Raw genomic sequence first — 27,113 nt, forward strand, 5'->3', positions numbered from 1 at the left:
GCAGTGTTAATCTAATTAGATCAGGTGTTTAAGCAATTCAGTTTTTCAAATACTTGGAATTGGAGTTGTGAAAACCACTGCAAATATCCACCCACTATTTAATCTCTAGTCCAGAATCCAAACCAGTAACTCACTGGTATCTTGTCTCTGGTAGTAGTTACACTTGCATCTGTTAAGACTGAACATTTTATTCCTTGCTGACTTTCTTTTGGTTCTAGACACATGAGGGTGCAGAGGGAAACACTCTAGATACCTTGAGGGAATGGAGGACCAGGCCACTTTCAGGGCACCTGAGTCAGTTTACTGCTCCTAGCACCTCTATAGTTGCAGCCAATCTCAAACAATCTGAAAAAGAACCCATTGGTTTGGGACAAAGCTTCACTGGTGTTCATAATAGCTATTATTGGCCTATTTATCCTCTTTATGAAACAAGAACAGTTTTTTCCAGTCTGGATGGATGCTGTCCTGTGGTTGGATACAGCTTTGACATATACAGACTCAGTCATTATCATGGGCTTTATGGTCTGTATGTGTGTTTGACATGCATTTAATGTGTTTCCATACTTAATACAATTATTTGAATTACCTCTTTGTTTGTCAGTCATTCTTCAATAGTCATACTTAAATTGTCTCTGAATAATAAATGGTAATGTAAGATATTTAAGCAATTAGGCAGGAATGACCAATATATGAGAACTAACGTCTGTTCTTAGGCACAACGTGACACAGAATGCCTGGATACAGTTCTTTACATTGTGTATCGGCCATACACCTGAAATGTCCTACATTATTACTATTATAAACCTGTTACTAACTTGTACCCGATCTTACAGCAAATTAACATTTAGTTTTTGAACAACAACATTTATAATTCTATACTACTAGTCAGGCGATAGAGTAACTAACATTAAGATCTTAATTTCATCACTACTGTAAATAACATATTTTACACTAAGTAATATTGTTTAATTGATTTTATTTCAAACTGAGGCAGGATTCAAACTGGTGAGTTTAAAGTGTTCTGCCACAGTTTGACAATGTTGCTTATGTTAGATTTTAAGGCAAAATCATGACAGTGAGTGTGTGCTATACAGATCCAGACATTCATTTGATTGTCATATATAAACAAACTGGAATAGAAATAACATATTGTACTGGTTGTTGAAGGTCAGGCTGGCTGTCTACCCAATGCATTGTAATTCTGCCAGGCTTTCCACCCAATGCATTCCTGGAAAATTAATCTACTGCTTGAAAGATTGTCAGGACTCATTTACAATTGAACACTGATTGCTGTTTCTGTGTGTATTATAATTTGGTTCTCCTTTGTCATATGTAAATATTCATGCTATAAGGTTGTATCAGTGTTCAATACAAATCAGAGCAGGAGGATTTATTACTGGAATACTTGGAAAGTTGTTTTACTCACCCTCTGGTGTTCTCTGTTCATCAAATACATTTTATAGAACCCTTTTTGCATTGGCAGTTGTCACCAAATGAATATGAAAAAAACACTAGTGGGAACGGAACCTACTCTCTAAGAAGAAACTTAAAGAGTAGCCAGACTTTTAGGGGTCCTGTTCGGGTGAAAGAAGAATACATGACCTTTTTTGCATGTTCCGATAACTGGCGGGTCAGTAAATACGGTTGAGCTGAGTCTTTATGCAGAATCCAGCTGCACAACCAGGTGGACAATGACAGGGGTGACCAAGTGGCCCATCATCACTGTGTAGATCTGAAACACAACCAGGTGGACTTTGAGCAGAGACAGCTATCTTAAGATTCAACAGGACACCACAGTAATTAGCAGAGGCATTCCATAGATCCAAAAAGATACCTCAGAATTCCGACTGAATTTTGTCCCCCGGCACAAACTATTGCAGCATAAAAACTAAGGACGGGGGTTGTTGGAGACTATGTGGTATGCATTATCTAAGTACTGTTATGGAATATTTATATACACGGATGCATGTTTGGTATCAGTAGAAGGATAAGTGGCATACTTCTTTGAGGATGTTTAGCCCATTAGTCTTCTCAGCAGTCAGGGCCAACAGTGAAACATCATGATCCAGAAAACTGATGGCCAGAATTGGGGACAGAGGGTTGGGCTCCAGGCAGTTAACATGGAAAGAGGTTTAGATGAAGAATGGCAAACATTGAGAAAGGTGATTGACAACAAAACTGAAACTGCTACTGTACAGTTTGTCTGATTATTACTTGTTTGTTTGGTTATTACCTTAAGCAGCAAGGCCCTTTTTATTTGGCATAGATCATCCCACCCACTGTTAATCTGTACAAATGTCTACATTTGAGTAATTTATCAGACACTATTATACAGAGCAATTTACTGTAGTATTTAGGATTAGGTGCCTTGCATAAAGGCAGAGACATGTTTCACCATTTTATCTAGAGAATTTTAACTAGCAAACTACTCTAAAAGCCAGCATACTCTCCCGTTTCCCCCAATTACTGGGTGATGTGAGCGGAAATATTGTTTTGTTAACATATTTCAGCCCCAGTACCGTTGTTATGGGCCTAATCTGTAAAGAGAAACAGTAAAGAGAAATAGAGCAATTAAGATAGATGGTTGAAAGATTTTTTGATAAGTAGGTGAGATTTTTATTTTATCTAGCCCTATTTTCTGTAACATTCTAATTTAGAGCATCAGCCTGGGGGAACTTATACAGAGGAAAGAGAGAAGATGGACCAATTGGATGCTGGCGATGGTAAGGTAGCCATGATTTTATGATATTACATATTGCCATCACACCGGTAAACACCCATTCTCTTACAGTGACATGGGACCTGTGGTGACCACAAACAGTCTGGATACCCATTTAATATCCAATCCAAATCACAGCACCCTGTGCAGGACACTTAAGCAACATGTAGTCTCCCACCCCAGGACCGACCAGGCCCGACTTAGCTTAGCTTCAGAGGCAAAAGCCAGCCATGGGATGCGAAGAACGTCCATAGACATATAGACAGTGCTTTTTCAGTTTTCCATGCTTCCATTCACTAATATTCACCTAATCATATGCTCCACAGTTATAGCTAAGGGAAAATCAAAGTCAATGCCCTTTTTTTACTTCTGCCTTAGAAACACATCTGTTGAAAGTGAATTAGAGTCTGGCCTGACATCCTGATCTCTCCCACAAGACAACCTTTATAATAAAATCAGTACATACATTTTGTGTGAACTAACCTTACATGGTCAGCTTCCATAGCTTATTCAGAAGGGTTGGAGGTTAGGCTACCTGTTCTGCTGGACATTATGACTAAATGTAATAAATACATGATTTATTGGTAGCTATGGTTGCAGATGTTTACCTTGATTAACTAACAAGATACACGTTACTGGTAGCATTTGTTATTACTAACGCTTAGGTATGAGACTAACCTAGCAAACATGAGGTTACTGAACTGTTATTTAGCAAATAGAATAGATCTACCTCAACACACAAGTAACTACATTAGGACTGTTGCTAGCTATCTAACGTTTTGCAGACACTCGTGTCCACAGTGTCGTCATGATAATTTGGTTTACAAAAACAAGCATATTTATAGCTAACATACATATAATACGAAAGTAGTGATGTTCACTTTACAAAGCAACTTTACCTAAAGCTCTTACTTGAATCAAATGGATGTGCAAGCCAGGATGTCCTGAATTTTAGCCCATACCGCGTCACCATCCCGTCGAGGCGGTTGGCAACCTCGCTCAATAATTCTGAGAAGATTTTTGGGAGCCATATTTATTTATTTAATATTGACTTAAATGGCATTCCATAAACCACTACATTAACCGCCCATCAATGTACAGTATGTCACAAAAGTGAGTACACCCCTCACAGTTTTGTAAATATTTGATTATATCTTTTCATGTGACAACTCAGGTTCCACTCAGAAAAGGCCTTGCCATGGTCGACTAAAGAAGTTGAGTGCACGTGCTCAGCGTCATATCCAGAGGTCGTCTTTGGGAAATAGACGTATGAGTGCTGCCAACATTGCTACAGAGGTTGAAGGGGTGGGGGGTCAGCCTGTCAGTGCTCAGACCATACGCCACACACAGCATCAAATTGGTCTGCATGGCTGTTGTCCCAGAAGGAAGCCTCTTCTGAATATGATGCACAAGAAAGCCCACAAACAGTTTGCTGAAGACAAGCAGACTAAGGACATGGATTACTGGAACCATGTCCTGTGGTCTTATGAGACCAAGATAAACTTATTTGGTTCAGATGGTGTCAAGCGTGTGTGGCGGCAACCAGGTGAGGAGTACGAAGACAAGTTTGGGGCTTGTAACATGCAATACAGTAACGTGCGATACGTTTGCTGAATTGATAATTGATGATCACTGGTATTTCCTTTGGTGAATAATTATTTAGCGTAATACATTTGTAGAATCTTAATCTTGAATAAAACAAACAGAGAAAACATTTTAGATTTACATTTGATGAAATAGCCTACACAAAACGCTGAATCTGCTATTGAAAAACGGTAATCTGTGATACATATGTTGAATTGTCAAGTAGCCTATATCGTTGGTATTATATTTCAAATAATAGCCAAATGAAATTGTTGAATGGTCATGTAAATCTTGTAAATTCATTCAAATTCAACCAAGGCTCTATCATTCTTCTGGGAGTATCGTGCATTGATCCATTGACGTCATGCATTTAGTGAGGGGTGATTAGCGCCTGGGTACCATTAGCGGCTGCCTGGGTATAGTTGCCTAGACTATTGGCAGATTAAGTTGGAAAACAGCGTAAAAAACAGGTAAATAGTATTTTCTATTTTGTGAGTTTAGAATTCTGACAATGGAACAATGGAATATACGCTTATTAAGGAAAAGCCATGGAAGGAGGAGGGTGTTGCTTTCAAACTGGCAATTTTATTTTAATTACAAACAAAATTGTCATAGGCATTTGGCATTCTTAGTGTTAATGTAATTAATTCCTAAGGCCAAAAATGAATGAAGAAATGGCAGATAATCACTTTTATTGTAATTGACTGACTATTGAGATATGAGTATGGTGATTTGAAAATAGCAATGTTCCACTCAACGGCCTATCCAAGGGCATTGATGGTCATAGAAGTTTGCATAACTGTCATTGTTTACTGTAGCCCCTTCTACTGGATAAATGCCCACAAATCCTGTCTTCAGTCAGCTATTTTTTGTACACACACACACAACCTAGTTGTGATGTTTATTTCACATTCAGTTACCCATTTCTTAGTAATTCTCTATGCCCTGGGCCTATTTTAAATAATTGTGTGTTAACTTATTATTGGTTGCACGTTGGAGTATTAGGTTGGCTGTGTAAGCACTTTGTGCTAATGTACAAAGGGCTTTATAAAATACATTTAACTCTCTGGTTTGTTTAGTTGACTAAGGAAATATTAGCCTAAGTCTGTTTCACCATGGCAACTGTGCAAGGCAAATGAAGTTAACTTGTGCCCGTGTTTTGACCGAAACCCCTCTCAGATTGTAGTCTTACCTAAGCTCACATCTAAACATAACCTGCTATGTACAGAGAAGTTAAAGTCTCAGACACATACCTTGCTGCTGTTTGCCCCTTTACCCTAACTGAATGTGACCCAATTCCTACTAAGGGGAGATTAGATGGAATGGATAGGAGGTTCTAACATGCCTCAATGCAATCGCATACACTCACATTAGTCACAGGGTGCTGTTTACGACATGTTTATATGTGTGTTTTGTCTGTCAGGTTAAGGTCAGCAATCCCGAAGCCAGTGGAAAAACAACCTCCTAAGCCAAGATTTAACTGAACATGTCATTAAGCATTGTCTCTGGGCTCGCTTCATTCAAATGGAACTGCTGGATTTTTCAGGAGATTGTATCAGGCGCAGATACTGTGTAGATGTTTTCCTGTGAATCACAATTCCTTCACTTGACTTGAGAAATTGTCAAGGATTTTCAACTCCAGTGTGACAGGGATGTATGAGGTATTTTGGAAAAAATGCCCTCTTTATCACATCCATGCACCCAGCTCAGTGAAAGTATGTTGGTTCAATCCAATTGACTCCTGTTTTTAATGACTGCTCCTGCTTTTGGAAATGTGTAAAACTTTCCATTTCTCAGTTATCTAGGTCACCATGACTCTCTTAACTCCCTCAAAATGACAGGTATGTTCTTCTTTACATCTTGCATTGGTTACAGCAAAAGTTTATGCTTGATTGTTGTGTACAAATTCTTTCCCAAGGGAAACTGGGTGTGAATCACTTGCATTCCAGAATTATGATACTTAAGATCCGAATTGTATTCACCCCTTTTTTCTCCTGTCCCATACTTGCTCGAGAGTCCGAATCTTTGGAGGGGGCCTCTGAATCACATCTTAAAACTGCTAGCCATAGAGGATTCAAGTTGACGGTGAGCTACCTATTTGTTTAATGTTTTGGGCAGCCATTCAATCCCTTTAGCTTTCATTTGAGGGCATTGAAACACGGTCTTCAATTTCCTAATGAGCTAATGTCTCCCCAATAAGGAGTTGACCTGCTAATACCACAGTAATGAGCAGCCTTTGAAAGGAGTGTTGTTGTCTTTGACAAGCGATGCAAACTAATGCACGCTGTCTCTGTCTGGACACCGGCAGTCTTTTTGGTAACACTTTACTTGAAGTGTAGTGTCATTATGACATAACTGTCATAATGTGTCATCTCAGCTGACATAACATGTCATATCCTGTCATAACATGGACACAACACTGTAATGACATATTTTGAAATATTATGACATATATTTTGCGTTTTTTTATGACTGGTTATGACACCTATGCAAGTCTGTCACAACATAACAAACCATTCTGTAACACCAGTCTTCTTATGAACAATATTTTTATATTACATTTCATCATGAATGCTATATACAGTGGGGAGAACAAGTATTTCATACACTGCTGATTTTGCAGGTTTTCCCACTTACAAAGAATGGAGAAGTCTGTAATTTTTATCATAGGTACTCCTCAACTGTGAGTGACGGAATCTAAAACAAAAATCCAGAAAATCACATTGTACGATTTTTAAATAATTAATTAGCATTTTATTGCATGACATAAGTATTAGAAAACCTTTAGAAAACCTTTGTTTGCATTTACAGAGATCATATGTCTCCTGTAGTTCTTGACCAGGTTTGCACACACTGCAGCAGGGATTTTGGCCCACTCCTTCATACAGACCTTCTCCAGATCCTTCAGTTTCGGGGCTGACGCTGGGCAATACAGACTTTCAGCTCCCTCCAAAGACCTGGACATGCGCTGGCTTGAGCAGGGGGACCTTGCGTGCGCTGCAAGATTTTAATCCATGACGGCGTAGTGTGTTACTAATGGTTTTCTTTGAGACTGTGGTCCCAGCTCTCTTCAGGTCATTGACCAGGTCCTGCCGTGTAGTTCTGGGCTGATCCCTCACCTTCCTCATGATCATTGATGCCCCACGAGGTGAGATCTTGCATGGAGCCCCAGATCGAGGGAGATTGACTGTCATCTTGAACTTCTTCCATTTTCTAATAATTGTGCCAGTTGTTGCCTTCTCACCAAGCTGCTTGCCTATTGTCCTGTAGCCCATCCCAGCCTTGTGCAGATCAATTTTGTCCCTGATGTCTTTACACAGCTCTCTAGTCTTGGCCGTTGTGGAGAAGTGCAGTTAATACAGGTAATGAGTGGAGAACAGGAGGGCTTCTTAAAGAAAAACTAACAGGCCTTTGAGAGATGGAATTCTTACTGGTTGGTAGGTGATCAAATACTTATGTCATGCAATAAAATGCTAATTAATTATTTAAAAATCATACAATGTGATTTTCTGGATTTTTGTTTTAGATTCCGTCTCTCACAGTTGAAGTGTACCTATGATAAAAATGACAGACCTCTACCTGCTTTGTAAGTAGGAAACCTGCAAAATCGGCAGTGTATCAAATACTTGTTCTCCTCACTGCATGTGGCTCTCAAAAGTATTAGAATTTCCAGAATATAGAAGTATTTAGAAGTATCCAGAATTGTTGCCACTGTTAAACACACAAAGGTCCACAGTGTCAATATGAAGACATATCTGCAAATTGTTCTAAATACATTACAAATATAAAACAGAAAATAATTGATTGTATATGTATTCACAACCTTTGTTAAGAAGCATGCGAATGTGCTGTGGCGCAACCAATTGTCTTCAGAAGTCATGTAATTAGTTGAATGGAGTCTAGCTGTCTGCAGTTAAGGTGTTTCACAAGATTTCAGGTTAAATACACCTGTCTCTGGCAGGTCGCAGAGTTGGTTAGTACAATTCCTGAAATTGGCCCCAGTAATGGTAAAGTATGTACTGTTAAGTACAGGACTGCTCAATCCTGTTCCTGGAGACTACAGACTTCTACATGCTTTGTAAATAGTAAAACCTGTGTATCAAATATTTGTTCTCCCCACTGTATCAAAATAATTATGCATGAAGTAATGTCAGATATTTACCTTCCCCAATGCAATGTTTCTCTTGACTAGGATGCATAATTAGGAGCAGGACATGACATACTCTTTGTGATTACTGACCATCATATGGGCATGTACAGATAGGTGATAGATCTATCTGGTTCCAATGATTATGGTCATAATGCGTCTTTTGTATCGTCATAAACATCAAATAAAGAGACACAGGGTTGGTCATAATGCTATCATGACATTTTCATAAACTGTAGTTTTTCCACCTTCCCCAATGCTTTGTTTCTCATGAATAGGATGCCAGCACTAGTAGATTTTAGGAGCAGGATATGAGATCATCTTTGTGAACAATGATCAATAATAAGAGATCCTTATGTCTTATTGGTGGAGGTCCCTTTGGTTGATGCTTGGCAGTGTGGGTGGATTGATTTCCTGCCTGTTGGGCCCTGTCCGGGGCCTCCCCCGGGTAGGGCCACAGTGTCACTGGACCCCCCTGTCTCAGCCCCAAGGTCTTACGCTTCTACATTATTGTGCTGGGGGAGTAGGGTCAGTTCTCCTTCAGTATAAGTCCTTGTAGATCTATGGAATGTATTTTCTAAGTTTTCCCTGAACCTGACGTTTTAAACTTAGGACAACATGAGGTCTTTGCCCACACCTGAAGAGTACCAGGCTTGAAATACTTGTTGCTGTCCCTGTCCAAAGTATTCCTGGTTGTGTTGCAGATCAAGACAAAACCTGACGATTTCAGCTGCCACTCTGCTGACTGCCCCCCCCCCCCCCCCACATGTTGTCCCTGTCCTTGTCCATCTGCTCATGCTTCCGACCTGAACTAAGTTTAAATAGACTCAGGACTCAGCCCACATGCATTTATTCATTATTACAATTTGTACTCTTAATATGTTCACCCGGCACAGCCAGAAAAGGTCACCCTTCTGAGCCTGGTTCCTCTCTAGGTTTCTTCCTACATTTCAGCCTTCTTAGGGAGTTTTTCTTAGCCACTGAAATTAAACACTACTGTTGTTTGCTCCGTGGGGTTTAAGGGGTGGTGTTTTGTAAAAGCACTTTGTGACAACTGCTGATGTAAAAAGGGCTTTATAAATACATTTGATTGATTGATTGACATCCTCTATGTGACTAATGACCAACAAAAGGCCATGTACAGCTAGGTGATAGGCCTATCTGGTTTGTATGATTATAGTAATGATGCTTCTCCTGTGACAAATAGCTAACATGTCCATTCAGATAGCTTTGTTTGCAAAAGATGGTCTGTACCCATCAATTACCGGGATCAATCAGCAAAACAGGGAACATCTTTCACGGTTCTAGATTTCCGGATATTACATTTGATGAATGAATATACTTTTAATTAAAAACAAATATTAGAGTATATAATCTCATTAATATAATTCCTATTTTTATATAATGATATACTTTTTATATAATGTAGGCTAACATTTTTATGTGAAACAAGGAGTATGGCCTACTTGGTAAGGAACACTGGGTGATTTCAAAACATTTGGTTCAAGTGGGTACAGTGCAATGACCATGCCCCTGATCTAAGTGAAGATAAGGCAGAAGTAAATTTTGATTATAAAATGGTTCTTGGTAGAACCCTTTATATAGTGTTCTAGTTATTTATTTTGAAGAAGCCTATATTGAACCCTGTGCAAAGAGTTATTTAAACAAGGTTGCATTTAGAGGACAAATCGATGCACCCTGTATGGTTTTACTAACTTTCTTTTTAGTAAGAATGGAGTAGGCCTAACACAGTGTTTCCCAATCTGCCTCTTTTTTGCACCCCTTTAAGGAACCAGAAAACTCTCACTAGCACTTGTGGGAAGAAAAGCAGTTGGGTATTTTCAAAGCTGTTTTATTGACCAGTGCTAAACAGAGTAAACCTTTTCCAGGTATTTTAGGGTTAACTCAATTTCATTTCAACCTGCAATCGAAGGACCGGTATATTGACCAAGCTCTGAGTTTGTATTGAGCTGTAGCTTATGTCAATTTGTATTGACCATTGCAATTGCTCGTTCAGTTAATTCATTTTATTTTTCGTTTGCTCCTTGCTGGCAGTAAGTAATTGGTAAGGTAAGCAAATAAGCTTATGGTATTTTTCTCCAAGATTATTATCTAGCTTACCTGTAGCTAGCAGTATTACCCTTTTAAGATATTCTGGATATTCATACAAGTTAACATATAGCCAGATAAAAGCAACATAACAAGTGTACAGTGCTGGCTAACTTAGCTATTTGCAAGTTAACTTTACTACAGTACTGTTGGTAGTAAGCCACCTAGCAGATTCAGAAAATAACAATTTATCGAACAGTTTACATTCTTGTTGACTAGCCATCCAGGCAGAGCGGCAAATGTGGGCTTAGTTTGAGGCCCATATGTAAACGTATCGTTGAAGTTGTATCGATGGTTGGCGCATAGTCTGTCAGCACAGTGGAAGGAGCGCGCCTTCGAAGTGTGTTAGATTTTTTTCATAGGTGGTAAATATGTAGCTGCCTTTGATTTCCAATAAACACAGAAACATTTACTTATTCGATATTTAAAGCTATAGGCTGTATGTTAGCAGCAAACAGTAGCCTGTTTAATACCGTGTGTACAGCTAATTATGTTAACTAGGATGCATGCAGTGCAGCAAACATTTGCAGCTTTTTCAGCCTTGCTGACATTTGGCATTCAAGTTGTCAAATTGTTTCGGTAATCTGAAGAGATTTCACCCCACACTTCCTGAAGCACCATCTACAGGTTGGATTAGCTTGATGGGCACATCTTATGTACCATCAGGTCATTCTGCTTCTACAACAGCGCAATAGGGTTGAGATCTGGTGACTGTGCTGGCCACTCCATTATAGACAGAAAACCAGCTGTCTGCTTCTTCCCTAAACAGTTATTGCATAGTTGGGCACTGTGCTTTTGATCATTTTCCTGTTCTAGGAGGAAATTGTCTCTAATCAAGTGCTGTCCAAAGGGTATGGCATGGCATTGCAAAATGGAGGGCCTTCTTTCTTCAAGATCCCTTTTACCCTGTACAAATCTCCCACTTCACCACCACCAAAGCACCCCCATACTATCACATTGCTTCCACCATGCTTGGCAGATGGCATCAAGCACTCCTCCATCATCTTTTCAATTGGTCTGTGTCTCATGAATGTTCATTGTGATCCAAACACCTGTCCATTTTTCTGTCCATAACACTTTTTGTCTTGTATCTGTGTTCCTTCGACCACCTGTTTTTTCAAACTTGACACTACTGTATTTGTTGTATTGCTCAGTTGTCCCACTCCTCTTTCTATTCTGGTTAGAGATAGTTTGCCCTGTTCTGTGAAGGGAGTAGTACACAACATTGTATGGGATCATCAGTTTCTTGGCATTTTCCCACATGCAATAGCCTTCATTTCTCAGAGCAAGAATAGACTGACGAGTTTCAGAAAAAAGTTCTTTATTTCGGTTTGTTTCTGGCCCTTTTATTTAGAAATCAAGGACATTTCTAAGTGTGTGTGTGTATACACACATTACCTAAACTTTAGACAAAAGGAGACCATCCTAGTGATGCAATTGATGTTAGTGTAGATTTTATATTCTATAGAAAGTCATGTGCCGTGACCGTCCTGTCATTTTATTTTGAATAAATAACTAAACGTTGTCAGTTTACTTGAACTGAGAAAATGCAGTTTTTGAAAATGTCATTGTAGCATTATGACCATCATGTGTCACTTGAACTGACAAAATACAGTGTATGACAATACAAAAGAAGTATTATGACCATAATCATTGCAATGTTTGGTATAATTGCCAAAAGGTTGACCTGGAAATGTTGAGTACAGTGAACTTTTATACAGTAACATGTTCTATAGGGTTATGAAAGTGAAAGTTGTTTGTTTGCCCTTTGGGCAACTTGGGCATTTCTCAGAATTCAACTTTGTCCTATAGACAAAATGAATGGAGGTCAATGGGACATGTTCACATGGCCATACCCGGAATTTTGTGCAGCAGTGATGGATGTCGAACACACATATAAAGTTTAATTGACTTTATTGACATTATTATCGGTCAGCTGTTGCGTAAGATGCAGAGAGATGTGTACATTCACCGCCTGACTCTGCAAAAAGGCCATGCGTGAAGGCAGCCTGTTGCATTGGTGACATCTTCAACCTTATAGCCAGTGACACGACACTTGGTCGGCTAAGGATGTCATGTGGAATGAAGATGTTTGTTCCAGTCTTCTTATGCTTGTGGGATGGTTTGCCCTCAGATGGTGGATAGACTGTGTTAGTATCCTCCTCTGACTCTTCATCACTCTCCGACTTCAAGCTGGACATTGCCGTCATCTCCTCCAGCTCCTTTTCACAGTGGAACTGCCTGGCTGCTGCGGCAGCTTGACGCTCCTCTCGCTGCTTCACCTTGAGCTGGAGCTTTTTGTCCAATACACCAAATGTGGCCACTCTGTCAGTCTTCATGCTGGCCAAGAAAGCTAGGTCTTCTCGGTTATCAATCAGCTTTTCAACTTTTGGAGGCCACAACGGAAATGTGGCATCAAGTCTGCACCCCATTTTCTCCAATTGTTTAACTGTAGTCTCACTGGAGTGCTTGGCCTGGGAGATTGTTGTTAGCATTGACTAAGTCTACCATATTGTGGCATGCACGCTTGTCGCTCATCATTGGGATGTTGGCTTTCTTGTAAAATGGCCACACCTGCTCCAGGACAACCTTGGCTGTCTCGATCTGCGACAACGCTCCATTTGCACCAGGTTTCTTGGCAAGCATGCAGCGAAAGATATGATGCCATCCTCACTGGTGATGCTGGGGCCCAGACCAAAGATCAGGCTGCGACTGTTAGTCTGGCAGGGACCAGTTGGTGAGGGCCGCATCTTAGGAGAGCTGGATCCTGGGGTGGGTTGTGTTGTGCAGTGCCTAAGAATGAAAAGGATACAAGCTCAAGGATATTGTTTAAAATCATATCTTACCATACTTAATATCACTCAATTATGATAAACCATTCTTACATAAGCCTCAAATTTTAGTTGTACATAGTTTAACTTCATCATAACTTACTGTTACATCACTACCAGAGTAGCTAGCTGTGCTTGCAAATATACTTGTATTTAAAATGTTAATTTACTGTAACAACTACAATCCTACTCTCAATAAACATGAGACATCTATACTCTGAATATGACACTGTCCACTCAAGAATTGTGTTTTTTGATGCACCCTAATGTATATGTTGAATGTATATGTTGTATTGTATGTAGTTATTGCTGTAGCTGTGAAGAGTTGAGCTTGGCCTCTATAAAGCAGCATTTCACAAATTTGGGTGAGTGACCTCATCTCGTTGCTATAGTAACTATGAAAAAAAGAATAAGATACACATTTTAGGTCAACTGGTTGAAGATTTCGTATTTTACAAGGATCTCCATTAGCTAGTTCTAGAAGGAGCAGCTTCTTTTCCTGGGGTCCATTTTAGCATTTAATTACTCCAGACTCAAATGGACCCCCCCTCAGTCACAGAATGGGCATATCACATTCCACAAAATTATCTGACAAGCAGTATTAGCACATGCCACGCCACTGTTATTTGCGGTTCAATGACAACCCCCTGGTTGTGTAAGTGCTTATCCATCATGACATGACACATAACTGCATCACATGATAGTCGAAATGCCCAAAGAAGAAACACTTCCAGCTTGTGGATCATCACACCACTGCCACTTAGATTATTCCTGTTTTTCGTTTCCGGTGCTAGCCATGTCACATCTAAGTGACATCTGACGACATAGTGAGGGAAGCATGGCAGGGGTCTAAGTCCTTTCAGAGTATAGCGTCTTAGCCTGAGGAGAGGTGGCAGGAACTGATGGTCTGGCCTATTGACTCATTCCTGGACAGGAGGTTTTGTAAGGAGACCGCTATGAAGCACCGGAGGGAGGACAGCTAGTCTGAACCTGGTTGGTGTTGAATGGCGGGAAAAGTTGCAGATCGGTCCAGGTAAAGCCAGGGGAGCACAAACACATTGCACACAGGCTGGAAAAAACAAAATGAAGCAGAATATTTTGGTGTACTGATTCCCCAGGCCTTGGTTCATTATACTTTGCCCCTCAGGCTTGAATATTTTTTTTTTCAGCAATGCCCCTAGCTTTTGCCACAGGGTGATTAGATGCTCTTTACATTAAATACGTTAGAATTCCTCATTTAGACTTGGTCATCATTTTGTATTTTTTTTCCTCAACATGTCTTGGTGTTGATTTGTTAATGCCATACTATATGATTTGTCCTCATGCTTCATTGGACCTAGTTAAGTCTGTGTTGTTTCTGACAGTTTCCTGCCTACTTTCTTCTACTAACTGCTGGTAGTTGATGGAATGATTCTACTCCATATTTCTCCATGTTTTTTGTACTTGTATTTATGTGTGAAGCAGAAACCAATGATTCGATGGATCCACCTGCCACAACAGGACTTATTACAGCTGACGTTACTTAGTGATCTTGACATTTCTCTGGGCCTTGTCTCTGTAGTCAGAACAGCACACCTAAGCCAAAATCCCTTTATTTGGCTACACAGGGCATGTTGGGCATTTAACGGAAATAAGAACCCCCCAGGGAGTTGCATACACACTGTGACAGTTCAAGTCAAAGCCTGCGAGAGTGTATTCTGTGCGTTCCCGGGTGAGCATCTGTGTAGGCCAACGTGTATCTAACAGACTGTGGAATGCAAGAGGCATGTTTCCTGCTCTGGTGGTCAGCTTTGTGCCAGTGCCCCCCCCCACGGGAGATGACCACCGCTGATGCGTGACAAGGACGCACCACTTTGAAAGATCCCAGCGCACCTTCTTTTTTGCCTGTAGCATAACAGGCGAGTTTGCTTGCCTGGAAAAATAAGCAGCTGACACTGTCAGTGGGTGGGAATTAGGGAAAGAGGCTGGGTCGCACATTGCCACTGCTGAGAGAGGCTATATGTCAACAGACTGTGTACATATTCTATTTTTGGATATTCCGGTGATGGAAAGCAGGCAGCAATTGTACTTGTGCACACCCATCGCTTATGGCTCTGCTACACTATAGCCAGGGGAAAACATTTAAAATCAACAAAGCCTGTTATACTGTCTGTGCAGTGTCTGACGGCAGTAGTCGGGTTCAGTGGTGGCCAAGTACTGGCTCTCGATAGCTGACCCATGTGTTCATTCGATTGAAATAATGAGACACATTGACGTGATGCAACACGTTGTGGTCTAGCAGATATGTTACACCGTGGCCTGTCCACCTTCACTGGCACGGCCAAGAATAGGTGGTCATTTATGGCGCTTGCAAATCCCAGAGTTGTGGGTTTATTTCCCATGGGGGAACATTGTGAAAAAGAATCCAGAAGACTCCATAAGATCAACCTTAGAACTGCTAAATTACATAAGCTATCTACCATCTCAGAGGGAAGTTATGATGGTTTGTAAGGGGTTACTTTTTGTCAGGTAGAAAAAATATTTAAGTTCTATCAAGTTTGAGTAAAAGCTGTCTTCCACCTGCATTGCCACTCATCCCTCTGTAAATTGCCTCTGTTCAGTATCTAAGATATTAGTTTTTTGGACAGATGAGGGGCTATTAGCTCAAGTTGTATGCTTTAACATTAGAAGCTCCGGAAGGGGTAAACTTGACCCAGAGGTACTTAAAAAAAATTTTTTTGCGGCACTTGATAAACTTAATTCGTCTAGACATGCATACTTTATTCCCCACTATTTTTTTATATTACAATAACCACTAGAAAAGCGAATTTTAAGCTATTTTGCACAAATTTCGGCCAGATGCGCTATCCGACATTTTTATAACATTTTTAAAGCTGTAATTCTCCCTTTCTGTCATTAGGTGGTGCTTAACAATAGCTTATTTGCCACCAGATGGCGCAATGTTTTGGTAATATTGATTAGTCTGAATGTGTGTGTCTGTGTGTGTGCATGTGTAAAAACATACACTGCTAGTATGGCTGGTTAGGGACCAAAAGTGAAACTGAAAAGGGAAAGGTGAATTATAGCCTTGCAAATGCATGTAGAGATAAGCCTAAACAAAAAACCAGGTAAGCTTAGTTCAGCCGGGCCGCAATAAAAGTGATGACTGTTGTTACCCTCCCTGGATTCAAACCCAGGTCTCCCATGTAAGAGACTGTCTTTAACCACTACACCACAGAGCTATACATCTGTGAAGAGTTGGTATAGCATTTCAACATTAGATCATTAACATTACTAACATTACTAAGTTCCAATATGTCGCTAGACACCATTAAGCATGGTGTTAAACTGAGTAACATTTCTTATTAAATTTACCTCCACCACAAAAAGCATGTATGAACTGTATGACTTTTGCCGCTGGCCGTTTTAAAAGCTTATTAGCCAGTCATATTTCGCTAGACACCATTACGCATTGTGTTGAACTGATTAACGTTTCTTATTAAGTTTACCTCCACCACAAATAGCTTCTATGAATTGTATGGTTTTTGCCACTGGCCGTTTTAACAGCTTATTAGCCATTCGTGAATGAAAGTGATCCAATTGCTATCAATATAGGTGACGATAACTGTTTCTGTAAGCACAATACAATAAATACACAAGTTGTAGAATTTGACCGTTTATAAAAAAGTTAATTATATAGAAAAAAAAAATAGGCTAAACAGAGAATGGAAAAAAAGCTTGTCCAGCTTTGAAATATGATATCTTTAATTCCAATCTAACCCTTTAGCAATATCTCAGATATAATGGAAAAATGTCATGCTTCAAGTTTCATATCAGCAAACTAATAGTCTTTGCAGACAATGTGAAAAGGCGATCGAGTCACACATTAGGGAAACAACCGGATTGTACTGCCAGCAATTGGCCGTGACCCCCACCCTCCCACTAATTACCATAGCTCTGTCAACATTCAATGCAGACTTTTGATACATTTCAAGTAAAACTGGTAAAAAAAATCCCAACACCACGGTCCAGTGTCAATAAGGAGAAGATGTTTTTAGGCTACATTTCTCTTTTCACATAACTACAATATCATTGAAAAACAAATGTGGTCTGCGTGTTTCATTATAAATGCCCAACCAATGCCAAATTTAATGACCGTTTGAGTGCATTTACCAAAAACAAGTCGCTTGCATGTTTGACAGATATAATTTGTTTCTTTCCCTGCACATATACCAAACTGACCTTTCCTTTTCGTTGTTGGGGAAGGAGTGTCAAAAGGCGTTGCTTGACCGGCATCCTTAATTCTTTTTAACCAACTCAAAAATAAACACCTTCTGCTTATAGTTGTGTTCATGCACTGTTTGTACAAAGTATGTGCATTGATGCCAGCCTGGGCTAAAATGTTGTAAAACACTGCAACTGGCCATCGGCGACTCCCTACCTGTACCGAATACAACTGTGCTATCTGGGTCCATAACATCAACACCACACTTAGTGCTGTTGCAAAGGCCAATATTTTCAGGTTTCAGTTTCTTTGCATCACTGTCAGTTCCATTTCCAATGCATACATCTTTCTTTAATCGTAAGGGTTGCGTTCCCTGCCTTCAGAACTTTTGTTGGATGTTTTTCAGACTGTGCCTGTTTAGAAGGTGGCATCTCTCGGGTGATTTATTCATTGTGCCAACAATTGTGGTTTTGTTTGCCAAAAGATTGCCTGTCAATGGCAAGGAGGTGAAGAAATTGTCTGTGGTTACACTTCTTCCTTTCCCCAAGAAAGGTTCCATCAGACATATAATGACATTTTCGGATAAACGCTGCCCAGCTGGCCTGCTATTGTCTTTTCCCAGACAGGGAAGAGCATTCAACAGCGGAAATACAGAACTTTATGATAGATTTGTCTGGTTTATTATATTAGCCATATAATGTGTGAATTGACAGTGTGCTTTGGTAGGGAACATTTGTTTATCAACAGTTTTGTTCGTATTGGGCTTGTAAGAAGCAACACAGTTTTTTCACAAATGTACAGAAGAACTCCGATATCATGGCAAACTTGTCAGTCTCAACTAAGGAAATAGGCTACCAACCAAATCGTTTAAGCGCTCTTACTCTGTAGCCGCTCACCTGCACCAGCCAAAGACTTGCTACTTTATAGGACTAAACGATAAAGAAACTGTACATTGAATACAGTTTTCCTAACATCGCTGCCCATTCAGTTGATCAATAAAATTTTAAATTTCTCTCTGTTGTTTCAATAGCCCATTATAGCCTATTGAATATCAAATTATTGCTGCCATCTTTGCCCCATTGCCTTACACAATGTGTTAATTTGCTTTTAGAAATAATCACTATTATATAACAATCTTTACGTAATAACGGTAATATATTAAACAAGGGTTTTATCAATTGATGTAGATCAGTAGCCTACATTTGCCAATTCATCCATGCTGACCCAAAATGTGGGGTAGAGATCCAACTCGATTGAGAAAACCATTGAAAAATCCAGGCAGCAGGCTTCATATTGGAGAAATGTTAGGCTAACAGTGTTACTGTTCCTTTTTTAGTTACAAGCCTTACTGTAAGGCGTAGGCTAGCTATACTGATGAACATAGTCCATGTGCGAATTGTCAGTTCTTGCACTTATTTCATATGGAGGACCAAACCTGCCAAAATTATAAATAAATGTATCAATCAATATATTTATACATAACAATATCATAATAAAAGTATTAATCAATATTATTTCCTTACTTTTTCTGTATTTATTTATTTCTGTATATATTTATTTCCGTATTCTATAGGCTACTGAGTGTTTAGCTATAAAAACGGTGCATCTTTGTGGGTCTCCCACGGGGGGTTCTGAGGGTGATAACGAATTGATTTCAATGCCAGTGCATAGGTCCAAACCAAAAGGAGTTCTGGGAAAATACGATTGCTTAAATTACCAGTCTGGTCCTATGCACTGGCACTGAAATTAACCCATTTCAATGGGTCAAACTCGCTGCGTACTGGTAGCCTATTCACTTGGCGAAAATTGTGTTTTTCTGAAAACTTCTCTTGGTTTTTCGATACCTCATTCATGTCACATATGCACAAAGGATGCACATGCTTAAACTAGGAATAGTGATTGGCAACATGGGGATGCGCCAAGGATCTAAAACAGCACTCACCATCTTCACAGTCTGATTCTCTCTGCTGCTCTGGGCTTGATTGCTACATCTGACTGTTAGTCCTGCTCCCTCATTAGCTTATGGACAAGCTAATGCAGAAATATACAGAAATAACTAAATCCAGAAATAAAAGAATATGGAAATAAAAACAGAAATATAAGATTATGGAAATTAATATACAAATAAATAAATACAGAAATGAATGATCAAGGAATTAAATTAATAGGGAAATAATACTGATTAATACATTTATGACTACATTTACATATATATATATATATATATATATATATATATATTAGTTACATTTATTTATTTATTCATTTTATTTTGGCAGTTTTGGTCCTACATCATTTCATCCCAAGTCAAGTGCTGCTAAAAACACGCAATATAAATCTCTGTACACACAAACACAATTTTCATAATAGCTTTCATAACATGCTTTTAATAGACTTTTAGTGGATTCATTAAACTGTCAATTCAATGAATTACATTTTAATTATCGGCACAATCTTTATCCCATTGCCAGATCTTTATGTAATGCAATAATTGGAAATAAGAAAAAAAACACTTTGTTGATGTGGTGGGGTGAGTAATAATTAGAATTTATCATAATGCCTGGATAGCTAATGTTTTCACCCTGACTTTTGGCGCCTGCTATTAGGCTTACTGTGATTTAAGAAATATTAGAAAATATTTTAAGGTTAGCCACACAATTTATTTAACTTTCAAATATTTTTTTAGGCCTATCTCTATTGTTGATAATTACACAATGGACTGAACATGTTATTTAATCTATATGCATTTGCAAGGCTATTACTCACTTCACTATTTTCAACAGTGGTTTGGTTCCTAACCTGACTATACAAACGTGCATACACCCCATTACATTGTTTTTAAGTGCCTCTTGGTCAAAGGTCCTTCTTGTGGAGCCAATAGTGTCATTGGCATTGGATATAGGCACTAAATTCACCATCTACCGATCATTGTGTGTCACCCTCCCATTCAAAACACGCATGGGTCAAAATTACCCCTGATGGTGCTTATGGTGTTATATTTGGAAATATTTTTAGAAGCCCCAACCATTCAGCAGATGTTCTTTTCAGTAGTGATACACAATTGTATTTGCTTAATATTACTGCATTGCATTTGTTTAGTCATTCAATCTAGGGAGGGAAAAATTACTTATACTTAGGGGACATTTGCCAAACATTATAGAATAACACTATGTTTCACATTTCAGGTAGGTAGATGTATTCTAGGTTCTCTGATTTTTAACACTGGTATAATCAGTACACTGCATAAAATACAATGGCTGTATGGGCTGAATCATTAAATTGCATCCTGGTGGACACGTCATTGCCTGTCAAGGGGGCCGGGCAAGTGATTTGTGATTGATGGGAGAGCCACCCTTACATCTGTACTTTTTACATTTGTCTTTCCTTCTTTAAATGACAGATTTTTTAATGGTGCTCTGGCTTGCTGGATAACCCGGCGGAGCTCTTTACGTTTGACTTAATCTGGAGCCGGGGAGTCCGGCAAACTTTAATTACTGCCATTGATGTGCTGTGCATGCCCCCCAGAATGCTTCCACTGTTGGCTTCCTTCTCAAGGAAAATGTAGAAATGCTTTTTTTTGGGTTCCTGGAAATATTTGAACACTGGCCAACTGCCCACCCTGAGACATGCCTTACATTAATAATGTTATACAAACCATTCTCATTCTGGTCCTGATATTCCATGTTTTCCATGTTTTCTTTTTTAAGTTTAACATGATTGGAGCTATGTACTAAAGCATTTAGATACGCGTACAGCACCACCTACTAATCTATGCATGTCACAAAAACCTTAAATTTTGATTGGTATTCAACCCTGCCGACTATGCCATATTACGTGTTACTTAGCAGACATTTTTATACAGAGCATCATACAGGTGCAATTAGGGTTGAGTTCATGATGTTTTCACCTTGTTGGCTCTGGGATTTGAACATTGAGTTCCAGCCTCTCTATATATCCAGGAGGATATCTTCCTCCCTAGATCAAGAAAGTGGGATTAAGAAGTAGGGAGAGAGCAGCAGATTAAGATAATTGTAGGAAGAACTAAAAACTGGTTAAGAGACGGTAGAAGCACTGTAAGTAACCCTTGGGTTGCAGCTTTTCATTCAGTAAGATTGACAAAGAAGCAAGGGTAGAGTCAGCAAACTTTTTACTTGGGTCCCCTCACTGCCCTCTTGCAGAATCCGGTTTAAATTTAGTAAATGATGCTGTTTACATTTGATGCAAGTTCTTGGATCTGCTCACCCTGCTTTTCTGTGTCGGCACAGTAAAAGTGTAATGACATCATGACTAATAGGGACTGGCTATCACATCCTTTGACTTTCTCTGCCAAGTGTCAGTGCCAGGCAATTGGAAAAATAAATTGTTCTAAACACCTTACCAAGGCAATTGATCTCTACGGAGACAGTGTCTCCCCACTGTTATGTTAATGAAACAAGGAAAACTAGTGTACTGGGCTTGTGGGTTTGGTCTTTTTCCACTTGTTTCCTGTCATCCTTGTCTTGCCTGAGGCATTGGTGGAGGGTCATTTTGTGACTAAGCAGTCATCCTTATATTCTTCCTGTTCATAAAAAAATTCCCCTATGTGAACTTCTGTGATAACTGCTCTCAAACAAGAGCGCATGTTGGAGAATTAAGTGAACTGATGACTGTTCTCTAATCTCCTTTAATGAGGCTCATTCAATATGGAAATAAACCATTCTTTCTGTCATGCTGGAAAAGCAACAAACTTTGCATGAACTGTCCAAGAACAGATTGTTAAACTTTGGGAATTTTGGTGGTCTGCAAGCTGCCAAGTTTCCTCCAGTCTGTTGGAAAGGTCACAGCGAACTTTGGGTTGCTGCCGCCTTAGGAACCGTGCTAGGCCCAAAAGACACCCTCCACAAACTACTGCAAACAGTCTGCCCCCTCCACTGCTAAGCCCAGGATTTTTTTCTCTCATCCTAATGGATCTGGAAGGTTCAGAGGTTCGAAGGATGGATGGAGCCACTGGACTCTTGTTGCACAGTGACAAGCCATCTCTAATTTGGACTCATTTCAGATAGTGACTGGCAACAGAAATTATGTTGTATGAGAACCAGCCTGGTATAGATTGCTTCTCACTTACTTAGTCAACTCTTTTGAGTTTAATATCATACATGCTGTAGATGTAGCTTTGATATGATCAGGGATGGCTGCTTTGGTTACATAGGCATTCAGCCTGGGGAAATACTGCATGTTTGAAGTGGGTTGAGGTTAATAGCATGCATATAGGCTGTGGTTTGTGTTCTGTTGAGCTGGGCATATTTCTCTCCCAAAGGGAGATTGAGCTCTCCACTAGAGCACCAGATCAAAGGCTTGTTACGTCAGCCCCTTCCCTGTTCAGGCTGTTCCACCTCACCTCGCTCCTTCAAGCCCTCTATCACCTCAGGCAGTTTTAAAGCAATGTTAACATTACTTTTTTCTGTCAGTTACTATTAATTCCTAATAATATTTGTCTAATGTACTTAACTGAAAGAAATTGTACTTTTGCTACAGCCCTCCATTTCTTCTTGTGGAGTATCTTTGCATTCAAGAGATGGTATTCAAAACCCTTATCATAGCAGTAACTAAGTGTTCACATGTACCCCTTTACCCACTGGCCCACACAAATGTGGGGGCTCGTTAATTTGACACAGATTGATGTGGCCATGGCTAAACAACAGCAGCATAAGCCAAGGGGAGCATCAAATTGAATGCTGTGGTGTTTGTCTTCCCCCATTCTAAGGTCTGAGCCCAGTCTCAGCCATTGTCAGTTTCTTTTTTTTGGTTCTTTTTTTTTTATTCTCTTCTTTTTCTTTATTTGTTTTTCACTCTCTCCTATTTCCTGTCTGTATACCCCTGCCTAGCTTATCAGAGTGTGGGAGAGAAAAGAAAAGGTTTAAAAGGAAATTAGTGATATAGTAAGAGAAAGAGTGGCAGACCATAAGTGTGGTTTATTTAATTCATATAGAGAGGGTGAGAGATGAAGTTCATAGTGCAAATGAGAGTGAGTCAGTTTTGTCTTGTTAATATTCGTAACTGGTAAGGTTTTACTTTTTGGCTGCAGAGCTCTTGCTTCAGGATAACCACTCAACAAGGATCTGTCAGTGTTTCCTGATTTCTATGAAATCACCTTTAAATTAATTAAATGAATCTATTTTTCCATCCCAGAATGGTAATGCTGTGTTAAATAATTTGACATGGTGTGGGCTTGCCCAACAACAGAATAGTGTTTACTGTATATGGTCATAGAAAATAGTCCTGTGCGTATACTACTGATTGGCCAGCTTGTCTTCCTCAGCAGTATGACATAATACTCGACAGTATGTTTGCAAAATGCCATAAACTTTATGTTTGAAGTGGAGTTTTTGAAGTGTCTACTTCTCCAATGTATGTTTTGGAAACAAGATACATGTATAGCAAGATTCAACATTGTTTGGTGTGAGGTCTGGGTTTTTGTTTCATTTTGTAACGTTGTTTCACTTGTTTTGAAAGTAGCCTTCTTCCCGGTCTTTGTCTTGATGAGTTTCACCTGTGTTTCTTTTCACCTGCTCCTTATTAGTTCCAATATAGTTCAGTTCGGTTTTGTAACTTGTTTCTGAGGTATTGTTTGTCTGTTGCCAACATACTGAGCCTTTGTTTAACGCACTACTTATTATCCCGTTTAGAGCATAAATTCGGACATTTGCGACTTTGCTCTTGCTATGTGATTTTTGTACTTTCGCCTTTGCCTATGGATTTTGATCTGTTGCCTTACATGGATTTTGATCTGTTGCCCTGGGCAGTTACTTTAAATTAAAGCTTCAGTGGTTGCTGTGAAAACAAGGAGGGAAAACAGTTTTTGACAAGGAAAGCCAGAATAGATAAGAAGGGCACCATGTAAGATAGCAAGGCACTCTGTCATTCATGGCACTCTCTAATTCATGGTAGTCCATTTCGCACCCAGCTAGGAGTGGGACGATATGAGAATTTCATGCCATGATTATCTTAGTCAATATCCCGATTAATAACAATCCCAATAACACCTCTGGTTTCTAGCTCAAAACGGCTGATCAGATATTCTTCCATTACATAAATAGTGTTCTTGTGCATTTAAAAAGCCATTACAGTAAAATATCAAAGAAGGTTTTTAATAATTAACTAATACACTAATAACATGTAACTCTCTAAATGTATATGGTTGCCAGCTTCATTGACAATACATTGCAGAGGATGTTTAGAGATATTTAGAATTGCCATTTGTACTGCATTTGCCTTAATTGCACATCTATACATTGCACATCTGTAACATACATTATACTTATTACAAGTAAATGTTTTGCCCTCTTCTATTTGCACTTCTTGTTAAATGCTAACTGCATTTTGTTGTACTGTACTTGTAGTTGTTCAATGACAATGTAGAATCTCATCTAAAAAGAAAATTGAGAGATGCGCTCCACCAGATAAATAAAACAAGTATTCTGGAACACTTAGGTGACTGGCAAGAGATCTTTCAAGTCACTTACCTGAAGATCAGGGTTGAAAATAGATTTAATTTCTTACCGGTACTGACCTGTGGATGCATGCACTTCTGTGCACATTTTTTGTGCCTTATTAGCTAAGGATAGGCCTATTTGATGTGTCGATTCTTTATAATAAATTAATAATTCATTATAACAGCTCCCTGTTATGTTGTGCACATCATGTATTGTGCAGATCATGCAGATTGACAATGTTATTTTGGCCCGTGAAAATTATATTCTATTTGACTTCTTTTGTCCTTTTCAGTAGGAAAGCATTAACAATTAGCATACAATATAAACAAAATTAGAATTAGAAAGTTATGTATAATAATGTATATCCTTCTTATATTTTCTACAATTTGCAGTTTGTTAACAGATTTCTGCATGCATCTCTCGTACACTGTAAAAACATTTATTTTATGGTAATTTTCTTTGTAAATTCTCTGTATTTCAGAATGTCAGTAAAATGGGGTTTTAAATTACACATTAAAATCTTCATTTAACATGTGTTCTATAAAATAACTGGAAAAGTCTGTTATCAGTTTTTCCATAGACTTTGATTTGAAGTTTTTCTGTTTTATTATTGATATCCATGCATGCCTTGTGGCAGCTAATTTTGTTAATGTTTATGTTTGTTGTAATTGATGTAATTGATATGAAGGTGCCATCTTGTTCTTTATGTACAGTGTTTCCCTTTGGAATGTTTTTTGGGGATTATGGTCGTGTTTTTGTGCCAACCATAGAAAAGAAGATGATTTTATTTGGTGTGATTTGCTGCTTTATAAGAATTGCTTCGGGAGCTCTGACTCTGGCATGTTTCTGACAACATTGTGTCTGGTAGAAGTTGGTAAGACGTGAGTCATCAAAATACAAATACCTGATGTATAAATGCAATAAACTTGAAAAACAACATTTTTAAAAGCTATTGATGATAGCCACAAATGGGAGAATTTGGGGGAGAAAATGGGTTCTTGCTGTGAAATTACATCAATATACTTTATTTTAAGTAAAGTAATTGTTCCGTATTTCTACAGATTAATAATCAAATTTTAGGCTATGTTGTTTTACAACATAAATCTGTTTTTTAACTGTATTTTTTCGGCACCCCAACTGTAGGCTGATGGAAATAAAGGGTATTTTCAACATTTAAGATTCAATTCTTGCAATGGAGAGTTTGGATATTTTTTTGGGGAAAATCTATATTTAATACAATTAGTGTGTATTTTATGTGCCTTATCAGCTCCTGGTTACGTTGTGTGCATCATGTATTGTGCAGATCATGTAGATAGTCAATGTTATTTTGGCCCACGCAAATTATATTCTATTTGCCTTCTCCTGTTACTTTCAGTAGGAAAGCGTTAACAATTAGCCTACAATATAAACAAAATTATAATTACAAAATTGAAAGAGATGTGTATAATGTATATCCTATTCATATTTTCTACAATTTGCCGTTTTTTTTTTCTGTATGCATTGTAGCTGCACGTCTTCTAGGATATCTTTGGTTTGTTTGAGCTCAACATTGTTTCGACTGCTTATTTTTCATGGAATGGACAGGTATTTTAATATAGTGTGAAGTGTAGTTGTTAGACTAGTACTATTGTAAAGGAATTGGAAAACTAGTTTATTCTTTATATCATTACAATTCAATCCCAATAATAACAACATTTTAGAATTTAATTTAGATTTTTATTGTAATTGACAATATTCTTCTATTTAAGCTAGCAGAGCCATTTGGCTTCATTGACCATACATTGCAGAGGATGTTTAGTGGCGAAGTACATGAGATGAGATCTGCGCTCCACTTGTAAAATAAAACAATCAGTCAGGGAATCTTCAGCGATTGGCAGAACTATTTCAAGTCACTCGTGAGGATTATCCCCATTTACGAGTATACTGATTATGAAATGTCTCCATGATCATGAATATTTTCCATCGCGATTAGTAGTAAAATCGTCTATCGTCCCATCCCTACACCCAGCATTACTCTCTAGAAATAGAATCCCCCAGCCAAACACAA

The 27,113-nt window shown here is 38.8% G+C and overlaps 1 protein-coding gene across 8 annotated transcripts in view; it reads left to right on the forward strand.

Annotated features, from left to right (window-relative positions):
- The window catches only part of peak1 (pseudopodium-enriched atypical kinase 1), a 176,344-nt gene that overhangs the window by 15,346 nt on the left and 133,885 nt on the right, over window positions 1–27,113 (forward strand). For 2 of the 8 annotated variants that reach the window (XM_010903077.3, XM_010903076.3), the window contains exon 1: window positions 6,140–6,388. The exons of 5 other annotated variants lie outside the window; for them this stretch is intronic. The gene's annotated coding sequence lies outside the window, so the exon portion shown is untranslated. Of the gene's footprint in view, window positions 1–2,657; window positions 2,724–6,139; window positions 6,389–27,113 lie in introns of those variants that run through there. One more of the 8 variants, XM_020056822.2, reaches the window with a different exon arrangement.

Source organism: Esox lucius, chromosome 19, assembly GCF_011004845.1.
Source record: "Esox lucius isolate fEsoLuc1 chromosome 19, fEsoLuc1.pri, whole genome shotgun sequence".
Classification (NCBI taxonomy): Eukaryota; Metazoa; Chordata; class Actinopteri; order Esociformes; family Esocidae; genus Esox; species Esox lucius.